At 37.3% G+C, this 25493-nt stretch overlaps 1 long non-coding RNA gene across 1 annotated transcript; it reads right to left on the bottom strand.

Annotated features, from left to right (window-relative positions):
- Window positions 1-6624: 6624 nt before the first annotated feature.
- LOC145559761 (uncharacterized) lies at window positions 6625-24663 on the bottom strand. The gene is made up of 3 exons (XR_014092933.1): window positions 24603-24663; window positions 6740-6795; window positions 6625-6657 (listed from the first exon to the last, which is right to left on the bottom strand). It is a non-coding gene; the product is annotated as an uncharacterized LOC145559761 (long non-coding RNA).
- Between the last annotated feature and the right edge of the window lie 830 nt (window positions 24664-25493).

Here is a 25493-nt window from a genome sequence, read left to right as displayed (position 1 = left end):
CGTCGCTCTATGATGGAACAACCTTTCCCGAGCAACATTTCGAGTACTACAAGCAACTGATGTGGCAAGCTTCGCTCCCGTTCGAGTGTTGGGAGGCATGCATGTGCAAATCGTTTGGCGCGACGCTGACTGGCCTCGCTCTCAAGTGGCTCGGCAAACTCGAACCAGGTAGTATCACTAGTTTTGCTATGTTAGTTGACAAATTCTATTCCCATTTTGAAAGTAGCAGGAAGTTCGACAAGCAGACGAGCGATCTATATCGGATCGTCCAGGGTCCTAAGGAAACCATCAGAACTTATTGGTCTCAATTCAAAAAGGAAAAAGTCTGAAACAAGAATGTCGACAACAGACTGCCATTGAAGCTTTTCTTAGCGGATTGCATACAGACTCGGACCTGTACAAAGATATGGTTAAGTATCCCTGTTCAACATTTGAAGAGGTCAGGACCAGAGCCGTGGCTCAAATGCGCTTCGACGAGGACATCGCTAACCGCAGCTCCTATCCAAGCTCCAGAAGTTCGTCCGACCGCAAGGCCCCAAGCAACCCAAGGGGATCATGGTGACACTAGCCCTACCTGGCATCAGGTAGATCACGCTCTGTTAATGCAGTGCAGGTCAAAGAAATCCTCGACGCCCCGCAATACCCAGAAATATCCGAGTATGGCTTCGACGTGAATATTGTGGCAGTGGTAAAGGAGTTGGAGCCCTTGGGAAGTAAAGTGCGCTGGCCGTCGAAGAGCAACAAGCCAGAGTCGGAGAAGGATATGAGCAAGTGGTGCGAATTTCATAGCGATCATGGCCACAAGACGGAAGACTGCTACGCCCTGCGAAGAGAAGTCGCCTTCCAGCTGAAGAGAGGCAACCTCAAGCATCTATTAGGGAAAAATAAAAGCAATGACTCTAGTCGTCATCAGCTAGAAGCGACGACAGTCGGACATCCGAATCACCCTGCACCTAAGGTAATAGTTAATGTTATCACTGGTGGTTCTGATATTTGTGGACTAACCTATTCTGCAGCAAAGAGGATCACAAAGTCGACGATAGATGATGCTGATGTCCCGAAAGAAATCAGAGACCCCCTAGAAAAGAAGTTGGAGGAAATTTCAATTACCTTCGATGACGACGACGTCAACAACATGAATAGAGAGCATGAGGACTCCTTAGTAATTTCTTTGGTCGTCGGGAATTGTCTGCTTCGAAGGGTGCTGGTTGATGGAGGAAGCTCCGCAAATGTCCTGTTCAGAAAAGAGCCATGGAAGACATGGGGTTGAAAGATAGCGACATCACCAGAAGGTCAACGACTCTGGTCGGTTTCAGTGGTGAAAGCATGTCAACTCTCGGAGACATAACCCTTCTAACCTATGCAGGAGGCCTTAACCCTCAAACCAAATTTAACATCTTCGACTGCCCATCAGCCTATAATGCCATATTAGGACGACCCTGGATCCACCGATTAAAAGCTATTCCTTCTACCTACCATCAATCAATCAAGTTTCCTACCCCATGGGGAGTATAAGAAATTAAAAGAGAACCCGTGAAGCCAAACACTGCTACAAAACAACCCTTAAACCAACCATGAGAACCGCATAGCAATTACAGCATGGCCCGACACCAGACAATCCCAACGACCTTGAAATTGATGAGATACCCTTAGATCCCGAAAAACCAGATCAAACCGTCCGTGTCGGAGCCAACTTAACGCCTGAACTCAAAAATACTATCCTAGCCTTTCTCCGAGAGAATAAAGATTGTTTTGCTTGGTCTCACGAAGACATGACTAGTATAGACCCGAGCATCATCTCGCATAAGCTGAACGTCGACCCAAATCACAAGCCCGTCAAGCAGAAGCGTCGAAAGTTTGCTCCGGAGCGAAACAAGATCATCAACGACGAAGTGTAGCAGCTGATCGACACTGGAAAGATAAGAGAGGTCAAGTATCCAGACTGGCTCGCGAATGTCGTCGTCGTCAGCAAGAAGAACGTCAAGTGGAGAGTATGCATTGACTTCACCGATCTCAACAAAGCATGCCCTAAAGATCCGTTCCCGCTCCCGCACATCGACGCCATGGTAGACGCAACAGCAGGTCATGAGCTCTTAACATTCATGGACGCCTACTCCGGATACAACCAGATCCTGATGCATCCCGACGATCAGGAGAAGACGGCCTTCAAGACCGACAAAGGTATATATTGTTATAAAGTCATGCCATTCGGACTAAAAAATGCAAGTTCGACGTACCAGAGGCTAGTCAACAGGATGTTCAAAGATCAGCTAGGAGATACGATGGAGGTATACATCGACGATATGCTGGTGAAATCTAAGAAGTCTAAGGACCACGTCGACCACCTCCGTCAGACCTTTGAGGTATTGCGAAGATATGGTATGAAACTTAACCCTACTAAATGCTCATTTGGAGTATCTGTTGGAAAATTTTTGGGCTACGTAGTAACACAAAGAGGAATTGAAGCCAGCCCCGACCAAGTCAGGGCCCTAATAAATATTCAATCCCCCCGAAATGTTAAAGAAACCAAGAAATTGACAAGACGAGTGGCAGCATTAAATCGCTTCATCTCTCGATTGTCAGACAAATGTCATCTATTCTATAATGTTTTAAGGAAAAATAAAGGTTTTGAATGGACTGACGATCATGAGAAAGCTTTGCAAGATTTAAAGAAATATCCAATGACGCCACCCCTCCTGTCGAAACCAAAAATAACAAACCTTTGCAGCTTTATATTGCCGTCAGCGCTGTGGCTGTCAGCGCAGTCCTGACGAGAGAAGACGACGAAGCTGGGCAGCTCCCGGTTTACTATGTAAGTAAAACTCTACTCCCAGCCGAGGTAAGATATACATCCCTAGAAAAATTAGCCCTCGCTTTGATCACTGCTGTTAAGAAGCTAAGGCATTATTTTGAAACTCACCACGTAGTGGTGATGACTAATTACCCACTTAAGTCTGTTTTGAGAAAACCAGATCTGACAGGACGTCTGGGCAAGTGGAGCATTTCGTTAAGCACGATGGACATCGAGTACTAACCCAGAAAAGCAATAAAATCCCAAGCCCTAGAAGATTTTGTAGCTGACTTCAGCCCTGACTTACAGGCCATAGCTAACAAAGAGGTATAAGAAATCAACAACGTCCAAAGCGAAAGCAAGTGGATCTTGTTCGTCGATGGCTCGTCCAACCAACGAGGAGCTGGCCTGGGAATGGTGCTAAAGTCGCCACAGGGGGACATGATAGTAAGGTCTATATCTTGGGATTTTAAAGCAACTAACAATGAAGCAGAGTATGAAGCTTTGATTGCAGGAATGACCGTTGCAAAAGATTTAGGCGCCACAGCCTTAGATGTATACAGTGATTCCCTCCTCGTCGTCAGCCAGATAACAGGTGACTTCGCAGCAAAAGATTCCAAAATGACAGCATGCCTCGACATAGCCAAAGAAAAAGCCAAACACTTTGATCCTTTCACTATCTCGCAAATCCCAAGAACCAAAATGCCCAAGCCGACGCACTTGAAAACCTAGCTTCTGCTCTCAAAAAGACCACCTTCACAAACATTCCCTTAGTCCATTTGCAAAAGCCATCTGTATCCTTCAAAGAAATCCTACCAGTCGATGACGTCAACAACGACGACAACTGGACCAAACCCATCATAGACTACCAGACCAAGGATATCCTCCCCAATGACAAAGCGGAATCACGAAAACTTAAATATAAAGCCTCCCGATACCACATCATTGACGGAGTCCTGTTCCACAAATCGGCGTTAGGGTTATCCCAAAGATTCATCCAAAAAAATGAACAACAATCCATCCTTCCACTTACACGATGGAATATGCAGTAGTCACGTCGGAGGAAGGAGATTAGCCAAAATCGCAAAAAGACAAGGATATTTCACTAGTAGAAAATAAGTGATGGGAAGACCTAAATGGCAAGTGGTTTTAAAAATCCGCTTGCCATTTACCCATTTTTTTAAAATAAACCTGTAATATTAAATGGCAAGCGGTTTGGGGTTGAACTGCTTGCCAATATATCTAATGGCAAGCGGTTTGAGGTTGAACCGCTTGCCATTAGATATCACTAGAAGAAAATTGTTATTTGGCAACGAGGAAAGTCGTTGCCAAATATATTATTGGCAACAATTTTGGATTTTTTGCAACGACTTCTGTTTGTTATGTGAGATGCTGTTACTAAAAGTATTTGCAACGAGTTCTTCCGTAGCTAAAAATCGTCTTTTTTGCAACAACATTTTTGTAGCAAAAAACAGTTTGTTGCCATATATTCAAATCCAGGGTGAATGTAAATCTTATTATTAGCTACGACATTGGTCGTTACAAAATATATTGGTTTTGCTACAAATTTTATTGTTACTAAATATCAATTTTCGCAACGAGTATCTTGTTGTAAAAATTTTAATATTGTTATCAAATCTTGATAATATTTATAATATGATTCACTTTTTTGCAACATAAATGGATTGTTACAAATAATATTCATTTAAAATAACAATAATCGTTGTTGCAAAAAAATAAATGCAAATTCATTTAATCATAATAAATTACATTGATAGTATTGCCTGTCCATACAAATCAAACAAATGTAAAATAAATACTTATTTTGTACCCATGACAAAACTATCATTTATAAAAAGTTCTACTTTGATAAATTGTTCACAAAATACAATTAGCATACATATACCAATTACAAATATGTTTCTTACATAACCCATCAATAATTGGGTAATTGCCCAAAAACCATCACCACATTCTCCCAAAAATATATACCCAAGAGCCATCACCACATTCTCCTAAAATTATATACCCCAAAACCATCACTACATAGTCTGCATTCTCCAAAAATATGTGCCTAAGCCAATATCCATTACCACAATATCCTACAAATATATACAACTATTAAGTGTAACTCTAAGAGTTTGTCAAACAAAATATGGTTACACAAATTTTTAAGCTATACTTAGAATTGTTATCTGCCATCACATAGTTGTCTTCTAATACGACTTTTCACTCCATATCATTGTCATTACTATTTAAACCCATCCTGAAAAAAGGAAAAGAAATAAGTTAGCAAAAAAACACTAGCAAGGGAACAGCAAGAGACAGTTGTTAAAGTAAGTCACGATTATCCCAACGTAAACCCTGCAGCCAGCAGGAGCTAACTCTTACTATGTGAAACATTTACACCATACAGTGTGAATTTTGTTCATGGAGGATAGAACAAGTGATAATTCAGTAAGATAGAACACAATTTACCGGCAAACAAGCATCGTGGTAAAACGATGGCTTGACAACAATTTTTTTTTTACTCTCTGCCTACTTAGTCCAAAGCATGAAGAAACTCTTAAAATTCAACTTGATCTATAACACTTGCTTCTGACATTATTTATAATTTTTCATCAGTTAGCAGCATTAATCAATGATTATGTACAAGCAAAGATGGGCTAATTTATGACGGTTCACAGTGCACAAAAGTGTGCAGCTTATAGGGGAAAAATCAGGAGGGATAAATTAATTAGTTGTACAAGCAAAGAACATAACATGCTCACAGGTGTTAAAAGTCATATATGTGAGGAAAGCCGAATCAGAAAGTATCATACCTATTCATGTTGCTATTTATCATCTGCATGAATCGCTTCTCCATTTCTGCCATAATACGCTTCTGTTCTTCTTTGTATTCATCCATATCCTTCTTACTCGCCTCAAGCTCAGTTTTTAAATGAGTTATCTGGTCTTGTTGTTTAAGCATTATCATTTGTTGCTCTTCTTGAAGTCTTGCTTTAGTTAAACCTCTATACCCGTTACCTTTGCCTCAAAAGTACCCAGATTTTGCCCCAAGCACCTGAACCAACATTTCTTCCTGTGTCTGGGGGCACATTTGATCTCCTTCAGGTTCTTTATCTTTATCTTGCACGAGTTGATGGAGTTGCGCCTGCAAAAATAAATTAGAAATTCATACACAAGTAGTATCGCTGTCCTTTGAATAATACACAAGGTTTTTAAAGGATTTTCTCACATGTATTTCTTTAGAACGAGCATCATTAGTCCATCGTAAAACTCCTCCATCATCTGTTGTTGTGTGTTGGGTTAGCCATACTACATAAGCAGGAGGTAAAACCCCATCGTTCTTCTCAGTTTAAACATTAGTAGGATGTGTTAACGTCATAATAAAAAATATTTTACAATAGGTACACATTGTAATCTTACACTATAGGTACACATTGTAATCTTACCAGGATGTACTCTGTCTCAGGGAAAGATAAGTTCCCTGTTGAGTGTTTGATCCATTTATCAGACCTTCGATTCTTACTGTTTTGCATGCTTCTTTTCTAGATTTAAGATATAAGATCATCAATAGTATTAATTTGAAGGTATGACAACATAAGCATGATTATTTATATAAATAGGAAGAGAGTGTTTACCTTAAACTTATCAGAATTAAATGTCTCACAGCATGCTGTCCAGCTTGAAAGTGGAAAATCAGTAGGAGGATTTTCAAGTCTCTCCTCATGCGTATCTCCACATTCCTTGTAATAAGCATGCAAACGAGCTTTCCAAAATCGATATAAGCGTTGCATTGCATCAATTACAAAAGCTTGAAGTCGAGATAGCTGGGTAGAGGAGTCTTTAATGTTGAACTTGTTCTGGTTTTAAAATAAAATTATGACGCAGAGAGGAAAACTAATGTAAATATTATTAGAATGTATGAAAAATGCTAAAGTCTACCTTCACTTGCAACCACATTGAAGAACCATGTTTAGCAAAAACTTTAGACCAATCTCCTGCATCCATTAAAGCTGTTGTTCTAACAACATATCCACAAAAGTTAACTAGTGAGCGGGCATTTTCTCCAACAGCTTGCAGAACATACGGGGGTATTTCAATATCCAACTTAAATTGACCGCCCTTGGTTTTCTTTTCAAGAGCAAAACTTCTGTACTTGCCTCTCTGACCTCTTTTTTTAATAACACTTGTAGTAGTGGCTACAGTAATGCCTCCAAACGCAATAAAATACAGTAAGCTACAAAGCTGCATAAACAAGCAATTTAGAAAAATCATAGTATCATTGTTACCTTGGCTGCTATTAGGATCATTACGTTGGGCTTCATCCAACATGTGTCTTTCATGCATGTACTTAGTTCTCAACTTTTTAGGTCGATTACCATTATCTTCATGAGGAGTAGGATCCGCTGCCTGGTATGTAGTTAACACAACATCAAGTCTCCTCATAAAATTGCTAGCATATACACGCTTTGTTCCCCCTAAAAAATTAAATTTAATGAGATAAATTCATTAGATGAATAAACTTGTTGTGAAGTTCAAAAAACTGAAAGTGGTTTGTATTTCATCATTACCTATGTTTGAAAAACCTTGATCTCCACCTGGATTTTCTTCATTAGTAGGACTAATTGTATTAGATACAATGTCATCCATAACAAAATCATCTCCAAATACATATTGAAGGCGTCGTTGGGACTCTTCAGCAAAGTTTACAGTTTTTCTATTTCCAATGCTTCCAAATTTTCGTAGCTTAACTTGTCCTCTTCCTGCCATATCTTCAATATTTTAAAACATATATTTAAGAGCTTTGGAACACTATATTTTCTATACGCAACTATTAAATCATATAACCATATAACATAATCATAAGGGGTATTAAATAAAATACGAAGAATACTTACCAGGCTTTTATAGTTGGAAAATGATTGAACATAATAATTATTATCATATGAAAAATATAATGGAAAAAAAAAACTAGTTTCATAAATTAGCTTTTGAAAATAACAGTTCAAGTTAGATATGAAAGTTGATTGATGATAAATTTTGCAACCTAACACAGGAAACTAAATAACTATCTAAGATAACAGAAGTGACATAAAGATAGATGTTTAAACTTCAACATCATCATCAACAATGAAACCATCCATATCATTATTTTTCTTCTTTTTTTTCGTTTGTTTCCCATGCTTTTGTTGCTTAATCCTCTCCATTTCTTTGGTTACCCATTTTACGACTCAAGGATCACTTTCCACTGTAAAATGTTTAGTAGCCAAATACTGATTCTCTCCATTTCCATATGAAGTTTGGACATTTGAAGTCCTAATCTCCTCTTGCTGCACAGCTTCTTCATCAATAACTTGAGCAAGTGCAGCTTCAACAGTCTCTATTTCAGGAATGTTGTACAAATCTCGAGGCTCTGTCTTTATAACAGCTAGCCACTTATTTTCCCTAGGTTCTGGAACATAAAACACCTGTTCCACTTGTGATTCTAATACAAAGGGTTCTTGAGTTGATAAAGATAAGTCACTACAGACACTGGTTATATCAAATTCATCCACTTTATACCCTCTACCCTTATGTTGAACATCATACCAATCACACTTAAAAACGAACACATGATTTCCACCGGGATATTGAAGCTCGTAAATGTCTCTTAGAACACCATAATACTCCTTATCCATTAGATCATCTCCGCGAACCATAACCCCACTATTTTGGGTTTTTCTATTTTCTTGGCGATCAAGAGTTTGGAACCTAAACCCGTTCACAATGTAGCCACTATAACGCCTTACAGTGCGTAAAGGACCACAAACTAAGTAATATAATTCTTCATCAACCAATCCTTCCTTATACATATGCTCCACCTATAAATAAAATGAAATCATTATAATATTATTGATGAACCATAATATTGCTAATATGTATAAGTAAAATAGACAGATAACTTACATGATTGCGAACCCATTCAGAAAATTGAGCTTTATGTCTTTTCTCGATACTTCTAGGAGTTGGATTTTCAGCAGCAAGTAACTCTCTATGCTGCCTGAAGTTAGGGAAAAAAAAAAAAAACCAACCCTTAAAATATCTAGATGAAAAATGTTAAATTTCTTACAAAAACTATTTTATTATTTACTTACTTACTTAGCAAGTTCCATGAGGTCATCACAATTATTAAGGGTATAAAAGTGGACTTGTTCAAACTCCTCTACAGTAAGATGATGAGGCGTTGACTTTCCTAAAGGACGACCACGTGGGATAAATAAGTCCAGATCCCTTTTACTAGTCTCCTGACTATTGCCATCCTTATCTTCATTTCGAGAGTGGCGACTAAATTTTGTGGTCATGTCATCCATGTATCTAGAGCAAAATGTTAAACATTCATCAGCCAAGTAACCTCTTGCAATCGAACCTTCTGGCCGTGCTTTATTGCGAACATAAGATTTTAATGTACGCAGGTACCTGATATATGAAAATAAAATATGTAACAGAAAAATAAAATATATTATTATGAAAAAAAAATTAAAAATTGCGTTATACACATACCTCTCTATTGGATACATCCATCGATATCTCACTGGACCACCAATCTTAGCTTCTGCCACCAGATGAACAACTAAGTGTAACATGACAGAAAAGAAAGAAGGTGGAAAAATCATTTCCAATTTGCACATGGTGTAGGGAATTTTGTTTTCAAGCTTATCAAGTTCCTTCATTGTCAAAATTTTTGAGCACAAGTTCTTAAAGAACAAGCTTAGTTCAATTAATGGCTCACAAACGTGTTTTGGAAGGAGTCCACGAACAGCTATTGGAAGTAATTTCTCCAAAAAAACATGATGATCGTGACTTTTCATGCATGAAATTTTGTTTCCATTGTCTTTCACACACCGAGAGATGTTTGAACAATATCCATCAGGAATCCTCAAGTTTTGAAACATCTCACAAAATGCAGATTTTTCATGACCTCTCAGTGTATAACATGCCACAGGTATGCGCACCTTATCTTCATCAACAATGGGATGAAGTTCTTGCCTTATACCAATTTTAACCAAATCCAATCTAGACTTTATATTGTCTTTAGTCTTCTCCTTTATATTCATCAGTGTTCCAATGATATTTTCAGAAATATTCTTTTCAATATGCATAACGTCCAAGTTATGACGTAATTTCAATTTGCTCCAATATGGCAATTGAAAAAAAATGCTCTTCTTTCTCCATCCATACAAGCTATTTGTCTCATCCCATTTCCTTTTTGAACCGACCTTGCCAAATGGAACTTGAGAAAATTGGTTGCATTGCCTTACTACATCATCGCCAGATAGTGGGAGGGGGGCTATTTCTTTTTCAATTGTTTTATCAAATGCATTTCGCAACTTTCTCCATTTATGATTCAATGGCAGCAAACGTCTATTCCTTACATAAGCAGTCCTGCTTTTTATAGAACATGATGAGGGTTTGTTATGACAAGAAGGACAAGCAAAGAAACCTTTTGTACACCACCCAGACAAGTCTCCATATGCTGGGAAATCACTGATTTTCCACAATAGACTTGCATGCATCACAAAATTTTGTTTAGAATATGCATCGTAAGTTTCAGCCCCAACCTCCCATAACTCTTTCAACTCTTCAATCAAAGGTTGAAGGTAGACATCCAAATCCATTCCTGGAGAATGAGGGCCGTCAATAAGTAACGATAACATCATATACTGAGGCTTCATGCACATCCACGGAGGCAAATTATAAGGAACCAGAACAACTGGCCAAATACTATGAGAGGTTCCTCCAAAATTGTTAAAAGGTTGGAAACCATCAGCAGCTAAACCAAGCCTAACACTTCTAGGGTCAGCTGCAAATGACTTGTATTCCTCATCAAATGACTTCCATGCTGGAGAATCTGTTGGATGTCTCATAGTATCATCATTAGTTCTTTCCTCTTTGTGCCAACGCATTTCTTTTGCAGTATTTGATGACATAAATAACCTTTGCAGTCTAGGTTTAACTGGGAAATAACGTAACACCTTATTTGGTACATTTTTACCCTTCGCCTTCCACCTAGAAGTTTTACATTTTGGACACTCTTGAGCCTCACTATTTTCACGCCAATAGATTATGCAATCATTTGGACATGCATCAATTTTGACATAATCTAGGCCAGGCCTAGTTCACTAATAATTTTGCGACATGCATCATATGAATTAGGCAGGTCAAAACCTAATGTTTCATTTTGAAATTTCAATAATTGAGTAAAAGAGGTATCTGTCCAATGGTTCAAGCACTTAAGATGTAATAATTTCATTATGTAAACTAACTTTGACACTTTTTTCCCATCTACAACCAAAGGCTCTTTATAGTCCTCTAATAAGCGGTAGAATTTAGCTGCTTCTTTAGAGGGTTCTTGAGCTTCGTCAATATTACTATCCTCAAGCAATCCCATTCCAGCCACCCCACATCCTACTTGTAACATGTCGAGCATATCATCATTATCATTAAAAGTATTCTCACTTTCAAGGATCATGTCGCCATGTCTTTCACCATGTTTATCCCATACTGTGTAGCATGGCAAAAAGCCATTTTTTAGCAAATCAACTCGAACTTCAGTTCTAGTTTTGAAATGCACGTTAGCGCATCTGCAACATGGACATTTAATTGCAGTGCCATTTCTGCAACGCTCATTAGCATTAGTATTAGTAAATGCAAAGTCTAGAAAGCCATCTATTCCTTTCAGATATCCTGTTGAACCACGGTCAGTTAGTTTCATCCATTCTTTATCCAGTGTCATCTCCTAATTTCAATTTACAACCTAACACATGTTGGTTAAACCATGTAAAAAATTACTAACTTTTATACACTAAAAAAAAAAAAAAAAAAATACTGACCTAAAAAAGGGCATTTGAATATTCTTTTTAGTATGCAAAGAACAATACATTAATATGCTAAGTATAAACAAGTAGTTTTATTTTATACACACTACATCCCATCTTGTAAACTGATATCATTATTTTTTGCATAGTGAAAGTTTGGTAGATCCTCATTCTACCCGCGGTTTTTACCTTCATTGGGTTTTCCGCGTCACCAATTCCTCGTGTCGTTTATTCTTTTTCTTATTGTGTTTTACCTTTGATTTTGCTTAGTTGATTCGTAGCCTAGATTTTGATATTCAATCCCACTCAACAAAAATTAGCATAAACAGCAACTGCGCGGCTTCTTCACGGACGCACAATTCTGGGCACAATCACGAGCTTCTCACGTGGTTATTAATGAAGATCAACGGCGTAAATTGATGCTCGATGAATGCTGTTGAGGAAGAACGATGGTAATTTAATGATGATGATTGATGATGGTGTTTTATGGGATGCAAATCTTGGGATTAAAACCCCATTTTAGAGCAGCTTAATTCAAAAAGAAGAAGAGGAAGTAGTGGTATGACGTTTTGGGGGATTTGTGGGTTTTTCTATTTTTCCTCTTTTATTTTTATTTTACTTTTTTCCTTTCTTTTCTTTATTATTTTCCTTCTTTTTATTTTTCTATTTTCTTTAGCTTTGTATAAATACCCATTTTTGGGGTAATTATTTAATTCCATAAAAAAAAATCAAATTATTATTCTATTTTCTTAATTAGTTTTAGGAGAGCTTATCTCTCTAGGTTTAGCTTAGGATTAGAGTAGTTTAGGGAGAGAAAGTGAGGGTTTCACCATTGTTGAACTTGGATTTTGAAGAAGAAAATTGATCATCTTGTTTATAGACTTTCATCTTCAATCAATGAGAATCTCTAACTCTCTATCCTTTATTTTATATGCTTATTATTATTATTATTATTATTATTATTATTATTATTATTATTATTATTATTATTATTATTATTATTATTATTATTATTATTATTATTATTATTATTATTATTATTATTATTATTATTATTATTATTGTTTTAGTTGTTAGTGTTGCATGTTAATCATGTTTATTCTTGGTTATTTGTTAATTAATCTTGTTATTATCATGACTAGTGAGTAATTCCCCCATTAAGGGGATGATTGTGGTGTAGTTGGATCTTGAGCATGTTCTAGGGTTTGAAATTGATTTATTTGTGATTAAATTCTTTATATGCTTGTTATTCTTCAATCTACTTGCAAATTCATGTTGTTAGTTGATTGGGAGTTAATTATTATTAGAAGATGCGATAACGGACCTAGCAAGATGCATTTGTAGTGATCGTTATTTGACAGCACCTCCTAGTATATGGATCTAATGTGGAACCATAGAGGCTATGTTAGGAGAAGCCAATGAGCCCCGACAGGTGGCTAGATTGGACCTCTTATATCGATATTCATGCATGTTTAGTTCATGATTAATTCAACTTCTATGCCTTTTTTATGTTTGCGTGAATGGTATACCTAAACCATTTCCCTTAGTATTTTTTTTCCTTCTTGTTTTAGCATCTTTAGACTTTAGTTTACTTACCTCCTATTCCGGACTAGCTTAGGTGTTGATAACATTTGGTGGTGTTTATTTGTTCCCTGTGGTTCGACCCCTATGCTTGCCTTATACTCGCATTAGGTTTGTTTAGGTTGTATAAATTGTATTTGATCAAGGGATAGACATTTGACGACGCGTTTATCCTGTTGTCAAATTGGCGCCGTTGCCGGGGAACGACTTCCATTACCATTGTGTTATCTTATTGAGACTAGCCCTTTGTGTATAATCTTCTTTTTATTTGTTTGTTTTTATTTTTGTTGTTTTTGTTGAAAAAATGGCTTATATTTCTATTCCTCAATTTGATAATGAACTGTTTTGTGTATATTTCAATAGACTTAAGGATTTCCTAGACGGTGTTAAAGGTTTTAAGAAGGGTGATTATTGTGAATAGATCAAAATCATTGATTTGGGACTAAATGAGCATTTTAGAGGAGTGGATGACAATATAGTAAATGGTGGATTTCAATCTATGTCTTTGGATGAAGCTTGAGATTTCTATTCATGGTTAGCTAAGGATAATTATGATTGGGAGAGGGCCAATCACCAGACTTATGTTCGGGATTCTCATGCTTTTAATGTTGATGCTAATTGTAATGATTTGTCTAATATGAATTCCCATGATGTGCTTGATGCTCCCCATAGTGACCATGTAATGCATGATTTCAACTCCTCTCCATCTATAGCTTAATGTAATGATCTACATTCTAATGATGATGAAGTGCATGTTCTTTCTCATATTGCATCCAATTTTTGCATGAATTCTAAAGGTGTGCCCCATAGTCCCATAGATGATTTCAATGAGCAGGCTTTTAACTCGTCTATCCATGATAATTTGGACTCATTTGAGATTATGGCCTAAATATTCCTTGAGTTTCAAAAGAAAGCCCATAACCTTTTGAGTGAGTTCTTTGATAAGGATTCATTAGAAAGAGATGACTTTAAGAGAAAATTTCCCCCATTTACTCTTGATTTTGAGATGGTAAGCTTTGAGAAATTTATGGGAGATGTTGTTCAAGGTTGTGAAAAGGATGTTGAGGTTAAATCCTTTGGAGTTTTTGAGCTTGAGGGAGATGTAGATCGTGAGGTTTCTTCATTTGAGGATTCCAAGATTGATTTCCATTCCCTCATTAGTGATGTGAGACCTTGTGGTAAGGGAGTAGCTACCCCTTTTCCCACTACTAAAATTCGGCTAAATTACGACCGTTTTTCTACGACTGTCAAGAAAACGGTCGCAAAATATGAAATCTGCGACCGTTTTTGAAATAGTCGCAATATTACGACCGTTTTTGGCTTTTTAAATGGTCGTAAAGATGTTTGAACAATTAAAAATAATTCTAAAATAAAATAACCCTTTTGCGACCGCCAAAATGGTTGTAAAAATAATCCAATTGCGACCGCTATAAGCGGTTGCAAAAGGTTTTTTTTTTAATTTTTTTAAAGCACTGTATAAATTAAATGCCTCATGTTCCCAAACCCTATCTTCTTTACACGCAGCCGCTTATGTCTTTCTCTTTCCTCTGCATCCCCTTCTCTTTCCATTCTCTCTCCTCCTTCCCCTCCAGCTCTCCTTTCTTCCTTACCTTTCTCACAGCCCCTCCATCTCGTTTTGTTTCCTTTTCTTTTCTTTCTCCTTCTTCTCTTCCGTTATTGCAGCACCATTTCCTCCATTTTCGTTCTCTTTTTCTTCTTCATTCAATTTTTTTTCTTTGAGTTTTTGTTACCAAACGGTTTTGGGTGTTTGGTTCTTGTTGAACAAACGAAGAATTACTGTGTTTATGGTCAAATTCGAACATAAAAATTTCAGATCTGAAGTTTTTATGGTCGAATTTGACCATATAAACTCAAAGAGGAAGAAATATTGGGAAAGGTAAGTGGTTTATTGCATTTTTTATTTGATTTTACTTGTTCGAAATTTTTTGGGTTAATTAATGTGGGTTTGATTTTCTTGTTGTTTTTTTTTTTAATTTCCTTGTTCGAATTCTTTTTCTGGTATAATTTGTTTTGCTTGATATTTATGGGTTTAATTTTCTGGATTTTTTTTGCTTGATTTTCTTGATTTTTTGCTTGATTTCCTAGGTTTTTTTTTATGCTTGGTTTTCTGGATTTTGTTTGTGGGTTTGAATTTCTCTGTTCGATTTTTTTGCTTGTTTTAATTTTTTATTTAGTTAATTTTTGTGGGTGATTTGATTTAAGTTTGCTATATATTGTTAGATTTCTAGTTTGTTTTCGTTTGATTTAATTCGTTATTGTAGTTTTTATTAATTTTGTTTGATTTCTGCTAATGTTTTTTTTTTCAGTTTTATTTTTTTATTTTACTAGGTGCATTTATGAGGGTGGCTAGGTTAGATTAAGGGGTGTGCTAGTGTTTTTGAGAAGGTTGGGTGGTGGTGTTTTAGAGTGGGCATGGGTGGTGGGGCTGGCTGTGAAGTACAGGGGAGGCAGGTGCTTTTTTTTTTTTAAAACAAAAACTTTTAGCGACGGCTTTAGGCGGTCGCTAATATCCAGTTTTGCGACCGCCGCTTAAAACGGTCGCAATTATTATTATTTGCGACCGTCCCCTTAACGGTCGTTGAAGATATTAAAAGCCGTCGCAAAATATCTGCGACAGTCAAACGATTGTAATTTTATTTTCTGAGACCACGTAAATAACAACCACAATGTTACGACCGTTGACGGTCGCAATTTGTTTTAGCGACCGTTTTTGCTATTTTTTACGACCGTAAGAGACGGTCGCTATTTGGCCTAATTTTAGTAGTGTCCCCTTTCTCATACACCTTTCTCCCAAAGGTTTAACCATATCCAATACTATCCTATATTCCTCCCTTCTTTTCTCAACGAACCTCTAAGGGATCCTTTTCCTATTCATGCTTCCGAAGCCCCCAACTCTTTCGTTGTTGATGAGGAAAAGAATTACAATGCGAACCAAAAGATTTTTGTGAGGAGAGTTTGCCACCCTATCTTTATTTTTCTTCTTATTTTCTTGATTTTTCTTTTGGTTCTTTTACTTTTTCTTTTCCCCCTTCTCTCAAGCATAAAGTCTCCTTGTACTTTGTGTTTGCTTGTCATATGAGCATCGCGTATGCTCTATTTCTTGATATTTTTGCCGGTGCATATGACAAGCTTTTGCATTATTTGTTGGGTTATTTACTAGATTAGTCATGCTTGGACGTTAAGCAAGCCTTTCTCTGGAAGTAACCTGTGTTTTATTGCTTTCTTTCTTTTCTTTCTTTTACGTTTCTCATTTTTGTTTATCTTCTTGTCTTTGTGTATAGGTACTTGATGCATATACTCATGTGCAAGGATTTAGGATTGAGAACCATGAGAAGAACCACACCAATGATTGCTTGCATTTGGAAAAGAACAAAGATGAGGAATTAGATGAGAATGTGGACAATGTGCTCAATTGCGGGTTTCAACACCCACCTCACATTTGGTTTACTCTTTCCTTCTTCCCTCATCTTAGATTTTCTTTCTTATTTGCATGTGGATTGAATGAATATGATTTGTTGGGTGGATGTGGTTCATTTCTTCCCTTCCCTCCCAGCCTTTGTGCCTTTATTTTGAGCATTGAGGACAATGCTCTATTCTAGCTTGGGGGAGTATCTATTCGCTAGCTTTGGGGGGGGGGTTATCTATATCTCTTGGTGGTTTCTTAATACATAGTCTGTTGATTGCTTGATTTATTTCTCCCATACTTGCCAAAGTCTATTATTGAGATTGGTTTTCTATGTTTGGATGGCCATGAACGCCTTATTGAGTTGACTTTTGGTATATGTAACTTTGATTGATCATGCTTTCATCTTGCAATTGTATATGTATTCATGAGTATAGTTGGTTTTGTGAATATGTGTGTGTATAGTGTCTTTCCATGGTATTGGACCCATATCATGGACCAACCAAACTAGATTGGCTGTTCTCTTAAAAATGGGTTTTAAAAAACAGAGAGAAGAGAAAAGAAATTAAAACTATCCGCAACACTAAACTTTTCACACTTTCACTTCATTCGATTATTATTCGACGTGAAAGGTACTCATCACTGGGTTTGGTTTTGGGGAGACACAAATGGGTGTCTACAGAAGCCCACACTTTGACTGAGTTTGGAGAAACGCAAGTTTTGAAAACAAAAGTCAAAGTAGCGATAGGGACGGAAAATGATCCAGAACGTTCTGCCATCCTAAATCACTCTTGTAACACCGATACCTGCAAACTAGCATTAGTTAAAACAGATAAGAGAGTTAAGAAACACGTATCTTGCACTGTCGAGCACATGTCTCTGGAAGTAACCGATTTGCTGCCGTATTACTGTTGTTGTGATAATAATTCGCAAGCTAGGGAACGCCATCCTGCTGTTTGTTTCGACGATCTTCTGCAAGCTAGAGAATACCGCCTGAAGATTGCTACACCTGTAACTGCCTCCAATTGCCGCCGTGAAAGTCTTCGAAAAGACCACTGCTTGTTGATCCTTAATGCTGCCATGCCAGTATGTCGACGCTTTGCTGCTTGTGAACCAGTATGTCGGTGCTTTTTCTATGATGACAATCCTCTTTTCCTTGGGAATAGTTGCCAACACAACTCTTGTATGATGCATGACAATCCGATTTAGGGAAAATTGTCAATTCTTCGTAACAATCCATCCTTGGAAATGTTGCCACGATGAAGCGACAATCCGTATCTTGGAAAATTTGCCAAAATCCATTTTTGGGAAAAGTTGCTAATGCTTCGTAACAATCTGTCATAAGAATTTTGCTACGATCATCAATCCACATCTTGGAATATAACTCTTGAAAGCTATCCACCTTGGAAATTAGCCAACGCTATGCGACACTCTTTTTAGGAAAATATTGCCACAATTGACAATCCGCGTCTTGGAACATTTGCAAAAAAGAGTCGATCGACAATCCACTTCGGGAAAATTTGCCACTTACTGAAATGAATGACAATCCACGTTGAGGAACCTTTGCCGATATTTATGATGAATAGAAAGCTACTACAATCCTTTGGGAAATTTTGCCATAGCGAACTGGGTGTATGACAATCCAATCTCGGAAAACTTGCCAATAAGTCGATGAATGTATGACAATCCGAACTTGGAAAAACTTGCCAAACAAAGAAGGAACATGACAATCCACGCTTGGAAACTTTGCCAGAGATGACAATCCAATCTTGAAAAAGTTGTCGTTGAAGAAGATGCACGACACTCCATTTTTGGAAATATTGTCAGTTGGGGATGACAATCAAATTTTTGGAAAAATTGTCGTTTAAGAAGAATGCGCGACAATCCATATTTGGAAATATTGTCGTTTAAGAAGAATGCGCGACAATCCGTATTTGGAAATATTGTCGTTTAAGAAGAATGCGCGACAATCCGTATTTGGAAATACTGTTGTTTAAGTGCTTGCTTTTAAACCGATACGTTGGTGCTTGTAATGAGCCAGTGTTTTAGGCGCTTAAGCTAAGTGAGACGATTTTTTGTCAGGTCAATTAATTACTATGATTGTAATCGAGCTGACTACTAATCATGTCAAATTGCTTATAGGGGTTAACTGGCGTACCAAGGAACCCGAAATTGCTGTATGAAGTCAAAATAACCGTTATGAGAGGCTTCGAGCTCTGTCGCTGCTGAAATATCTCTAGCGTCAAGAATTGGCTTTGTCGCCAGACTCTGGGATCTAGCGCCAGGCGCTGAAATCTGTTGCCAGACGCCTGATATTGTTGCCAGACGACAGCCTTGTCGTCTGGTGTTGGAGTCGAGTCTTCCCTACTCTGCTCTTGCTGCTGCTGTTGCTTGGTTTTGCTCTGAACTTTGAGCTTGGTCGTTTCCTTTTAACCAAATCCGCTCAAATCTTTTGTAAATTAAAGCTCTTAATCTCTAATTTACTGATCTATGTAACTCCTCTTATCTTGGAGGAATCTCCTGTGTCATATTCGCGGTTTTTTTTTCGAAAAAAATCCGGGAATGTCCTCGCTTGCTGGAATGCACCTGCATTTATTTTTGACTATAGGACTTTGCTTATCTTTCTTTAGGGTTGACCTAAGACTTAGTGTTGAGTCAATGTGATAACACGACATGACTCAATGTGTACATGACTCGTGTGTGCATTGTAATGTGATCGTGCGACTCTAAAATGCAAAGAAGCAAAAATTTTCCGTCATTTTTGTGGAGGGTACCGACTTTCTCCCGAAAAAGATGGACGAGAAAAAGAATCGAAGTTATTGAAGGTGCATGTTGAATGAGCTTAATCCGTTAACGTTGTCTCTCATAGCATAAGGATTGTAACATCTTAGACTATCCTAGTTGGCTCGATAATGAAAGTATTTAGGTAACTTAGGCGCGGAGGCTAAGCACTTCATACTTCGATGCAATGATGATTATGATTGATGAGTGATTTTGATATGACAATACATGCTTCAACGTTGTGTTAAGATTTCATGAGAATGGGTTCCTAAGGGAAAGTATATTTGGTCATGTATCTGTGCAGCGTGTGAAAGTGACACTAAAGTTAGGTCGCAAGGGTTAAGTGTGTGGAAAGATATTATTTTTTAAAAGAGTCAAATGGTGGTGACTCTTAGGCTAGGTAAGCTAATGATGTAAGGATCAATCCCCCAAGTCTAGCTCTAAGTAGATAGGAATGAGCATAGGGGATCCCTTGATATGATCATGATGTGTGAATGTGAATGTGAATATGAATGCATGTTTATTACGGCCGCACCTCGATGTGAGGTTGCCTACGTATCCGTTAGGAATCAGGCCGAACGTAGCTCTAGCCGAACCTCGCACAAGTGTGTGTATACCTCAAAAAGGTATTTTTAAGGGTTGTAACGTGGTTAGGCTAAAGGTTGAAGAAGAAAGGGACAAAGACTCAAGACCCTCGATATGCCCCTAAGGTGTGCAACTTTGCATTTGAATCTCTATATTTTTATGCTTGAGGATTTATACTCTTTTTTAGCTCTCTTTTCTTTTTTGCTTTAGCATCTATTTATTTTTATAAGTGTGGGCAATCCCGATCATGCGGTCTATCACTCACTTGGCATTCATGTTTCTCAAACACGGTACCGAGCACTCGATAAGAGACGCAATCTGAGACGTGTTCTTATCAAAGACATTTTCATATCAAAGGCATTGGAACACTTGCCCTTTTGTACTCTTTTATTTATTTATTTTTTACTTATTTTTTTATTTTGATCTTTTGAAATCACTCAAGCTGTTTTTTTTTAAATTGCATAAGTTGCACACTGCCCCATCCCAAGGTTAGATAGATGTAGGTTGAAGAAAGAAAGGTCTATTGTTAGACGAGACTCAAAGTGGTTTATCAAAAAAGGATTGTAAATTTGAAGGGTGAAAGGTGATATGATGTGGCTACAAGGGGTGCCTCAAATCATTGGTATACCTTGCGCTTAGTTTGACATGGATTTTTTATTTTTTATTTTTAAATGCAATTTAATGAAATGATCATATGTAAGGAAATAAATGCTCATTTTATTGAAGGAAAAATTAATAATGATCCTACAAAATTAATCTAAGAGAAAATAAAGAATCTACAAAAATAATCTAAGGGAAGAGAAAGGTGCCTATACTAGACTTATTAGGGAAAGGAAAAAATGAAAAAGAAACAGAAAAAGAGGACATGAAATCTTGTCGTTGAAGCTCGCCTCTTGTCTTGTGTCGTTTGCTCCGACATCATCCAGTCTTCTCGCTAGCTAGAGGCAATGGGATCTTGTTTGCTTCTATGAGTTCTTGAATGAGATTTTGAAACCTGTAGCATTCGTCAGTGGTATGACCGTTTCCTCGATGGTACTTGCAATAGAAGTTGGGATTCCATCTCGAAGATCGATTTTCTGGCGTTAAATCTTCGGTAGGGCCTATAGGTTTGATTAATACTTGATCGTAAAGACGGTCGAAAGCAACATTGTAGGTCATTCCAATGGGTGTGAGTTCTCTCCTGGGTTTCTTTTTATATCCTTGATTGTCAATGGCTAAGACACCATTATGGTCAAAGGTACTAACATTGTTACTAGAGTGGGCGTTTTTAGAAGAAGAAGGATTGTCATTCTTCTTTCTTTTCCAGCCACCGTGGTTACTATTGTTAGTAGCTTTTTGTTTTGCGAGGTCATCTTCCATTTCAATTCCGATGTCATAAACGGCCTTGAAAGTATTCAGATTGTGTTGATATTTTAAATGCTTCGAATACTTCTCTTGGAGATTCTTGATAAACATCCTCACAGATTCTTTTTCAGTGGGCACCTCAATCATCTTAGCGGAAGTTTCCCTCCATTTATTAAAGAAAGAGGTAAAGCCTTTATTTTCTTTTTGTCTTAGTATCTCAAGTTGTCTTTCAACTTGAATATTGCACTTATATCTATCTATGAAAGCGTTTGTTATTGACTCCTAAGAACAGGTTTTCTCTTTGCCAAGGGAAAAGAGCCATTGTTGGCAAACGGTCTCAAGGGATAAAGAAAACAAAGAATGAAAGACTTTTTTATCGATCCCCTTAATGTTTATTATAGTTTCAACAGCTCTTAAATGAAAGTAAGGGTTATCTGTTGCCTTGAATTTTGGGATGTCGTTGGCATTGAACTTATGCGGAAGAAGTTCCTTGTCCAGCGAGACCCCTTGTGAACTAATGCCCTGAAATTTATAGTCACTAGATAGCTTGCTCAAGCTTTATTGCATGAGGTTCATTTGTTGTTGCTTCACAAGGTCATCATTTTTGAGGGTTAAAGCCTTTAACACCTCAGTCACGTCAGTCAATTAACTCCTAAGTTCATTAACTTCCTCATGAGTTGCCATTATCTTTTTAGCCTTCCTCTTTTGACGAATCGGTTTATCAAAAAGTAAGACTTGAATAAAGAGGTTATCCTTGATTAATCGCCCTTCTCTCCTCGACCAAGTACTCTGGAAAAGGAATTTGGGATATTCATTGTTAATTGTTTGACTCAAACTTTATTCAACATGCAATGTATAAAAGAAGGTAGAAAAATGAGGGTGGTGATATGGAGAAAGCATGTAGATGGAGAGATGTGGAAAATTAGGAATAGAATGTACCCCCAACTCGAACGACGGAAAAAACCGACTCATGCATGAACCTAAGACATGGTCATGGTGACATATACTCAAAGTGTGTGCTAAGACTAGTGAGTGTAGGTGACATGTTAAGACTCGTGTCATGACCATTTGGCTAGACTATGTGACTAGACTCAATTAATGACTTAACATGGTATAATTAACAGAATAAATTAGCAAACTGTTTAATCAGACACAAAGTGATGACTCGAGCAATATACCGAACTATCGCCAAAACGACAGGACTGGCGCCGCACTGTGTAGTGTAGTGCTAGACGACAGAGCTGTCGCCAGGCGCTACACTCCACAGAGTGGCGCTGCAGTCCAAATCTAGGCGTCAGTGCTGGAACGTTTATCTCGAACTGCTTTCGGTATTTTTACTCTACAGGGTATGCCTAAAGTCGTACTATGTCAACTCTGATTAGATTATTAGACTCTAATTACCAAGATTAATTAATTAATTAATTAAGCAAAGTACTTTTTAGCCATTAAGCAGTTTATTTTGTTCTTAATGCAAGTCAAACAACGGTTAGGAAAAATCACATAGAGTATGCACAACAAATAATGCGCAATTAGTCAAGTAGGCACAATAAGATGCAATGAGTTTGCAACCTAACCATGGCTCTAGTTCTCTAAAGTTCGGGATATGGGTTAGTCAATAGAGGGTCAATGGTTAATTGTCTGGATGCACCGCACAGAAGCTTAACCGTGAAGGGTTGGCGCGAGTGGATGGGACACCGCAAATTTTAGAAAAAACTCGCTTCCATGGTTTGGTGAATTAAACATTTTCGGATGTACCCTTTGTTGCTCAGAGCGTTCAATCAGGTAGACGGAGCATGAATTCCCAGGGGGTTATGTCCATATGTATAACACATATGGGTTTCAGAAAAGTGAGAAAAACTCAAGCAGAAAGTAGGATCAAGCAAACAATGCTAAAAACTGGTCGAAATTAGAACGCATATTTCTGGCTCGGTATTGGAAGAATTTGGCGCCAGCAAACAGAGATTAGCGCCCGCTTTTGGCTTTAGCGCCTGGCGACAAAGCTTTCGTCTTGCGCTACAGTCAAAATTCTAGCGCTAACTTCTGTTCGCTGACGCTAATTCCTACATGCCTCAGCAGCTTTCTGTGCTCGATAAAATTTTCCAGTTTCGCGCAGTGTTATTTCGGTCATAGTTGTGAAAGATATTCCTCAAATTTCCTACGTGTAAAAATCCTATGTTTTAACTCATTACGGATGGTCTTTCCAATCAGATCTTTTTTATGCATATGACAATAATGTTAATCAAAATTACGCACATGAAATACTTAGAACTTTTCGTGTCTCATCCACTCTTTCTAAATCATTGCCGAAATATATTTCAAGAATTAAAATAGAAATCCTCCCCAGTGTAGTCGCCAAAAAACTGTAGGGAATATTTCAAGCATTATCCCTAGCTTGAACCCCACTGTGATCATACACTAAAGTATGGTGGCGTCCAAAGGGAAAGAAGATAGAGAAAAAGAGTCGCCAACAAGTTTTTAGGAACTTGTAAACCGTTCACAGGGTGAAGGTTACACCCCTTAACAATCCAGGAGATCGTCAACTCCAATAGGTCTTGAACCATGACTGGTAGTTCGGGGATGAAGGTACAAATCCAACCTAAAAGAGATTGAAACTGCCCTAATAATAGGCCTCTACTTTATTCTAATCGTATTCATGTGCGCTTTCTGACTAACATACAATCAATAGGATTACCCTAAACATGTTTATCTATGTTAGTTGAATTTAAATGCACAAATAAAACTATTATTGGCGATCACTTGAATTATAATCATATTAACCCTAAACAAGATTATTAATTATCTTATTAAGCGTGATTACAAGTACAAATTCCCTTTAAACATGCATAAAAAGGCGTGATCAAGCAATAAAAATAAATATAATCAAGCAACATAATAATAATCATAAATTATAATTATAACAATTATAATAATCATCATAAACATGTTAAAGCATAATAATAGCAAGATCCTAGGCATGATACTAACAAGATTAATAACAAACTCTTGCATGTCACTAAGCATAAAAATCAAAGCTTTAACCCTAACATGATACTATTAATCATGAATATTAGGAAAGAAAATAAAAGACATCATACTTTTAATCATACTTGATATTAAAGTTACCCTAGACATGATACTAGGAATCAAAACACCCTAACATAACATTAGGAATCATAATATCAATCTAAACATGATTTCCATATCATAATATCAATTAAACCATTAAAGTACTTACTTGGATGCCTCGTACCTCTTTCTAATAACAAAATACACATGTTAGTAACTTCAAGGAAAATAATAAACAAAACAACTAAATTAAATATTTTTAAAAGAGAGATTTGGGACCAAACCCTCAGAAATTAAAACCTTTCACGTCTAGGGTGAAGGAAACTTCGAATATGGCTAGGTGTATCTAAGTCTTGCGAATGCGGAATTTTGTATTTGAGAAAATGCTAGTTTAGAAAAGAGAGAGAGAGTGAGAGAATAATCAAGAAAATCTTGATGAGAGTTGGTGAGTGAAAATGGAGTTTTTAGAAGACTATTTATAGAGAAAATCAGCCAAAAAGATAAAAAATCAAAACAGAGTTCTGACGCGTAAAACGAGGTTAGCGCTAGACGCTAACATTGGCGCCAGGTGCTAACGCTAGCGCCAGGCGCCAAGCTTAGCGTCAGGCACTAATGTTGGCATTTGGCGCTGACTAAGTTATTGACGCGTTTTCTAAAATCATATAGAAATTGCCGTACAGGAGGATAAAATCGTATTTTCCTCAAAAACATTCTTTTATTCTAATTAAAACTCTAAAAAGTCAACAAAAGTCAATTTATCAATGCTAATTGAATTAGGAATGATAATTCTATATTAGGCCCTCCTCTAGATCATTGGGCCGCATATAAGGCTCAAACCGGGCCCAGTTTAGTAATTTGGCCATAACTTCCTCAATATTCATCGGAATTGGGCTTATAATATTTATATCGTTGGAAAGCTCTTTTCAAGCCCTATGCAACTACACCACTATTGGACCCATGTCATGGACCAACTAAACTGGATTGGCTGTTCTCTTAAAAATGGGTGTTCAAAAACAGAGAGAAGAGAAAAGAAATAAAATTATTCGCAACACTAAACTTT

Source organism: Chenopodium album, chromosome 9 (assembly GCF_948465745.1).
Source record: "Chenopodium album chromosome 9, dcCheAlbu1.1, whole genome shotgun sequence".
NCBI classification, from domain to species: Eukaryota; Viridiplantae; Streptophyta; class Magnoliopsida; order Caryophyllales; family Amaranthaceae; genus Chenopodium; species Chenopodium album.
This window is presented reverse-complemented; position numbering and strand designations above follow the sequence as displayed.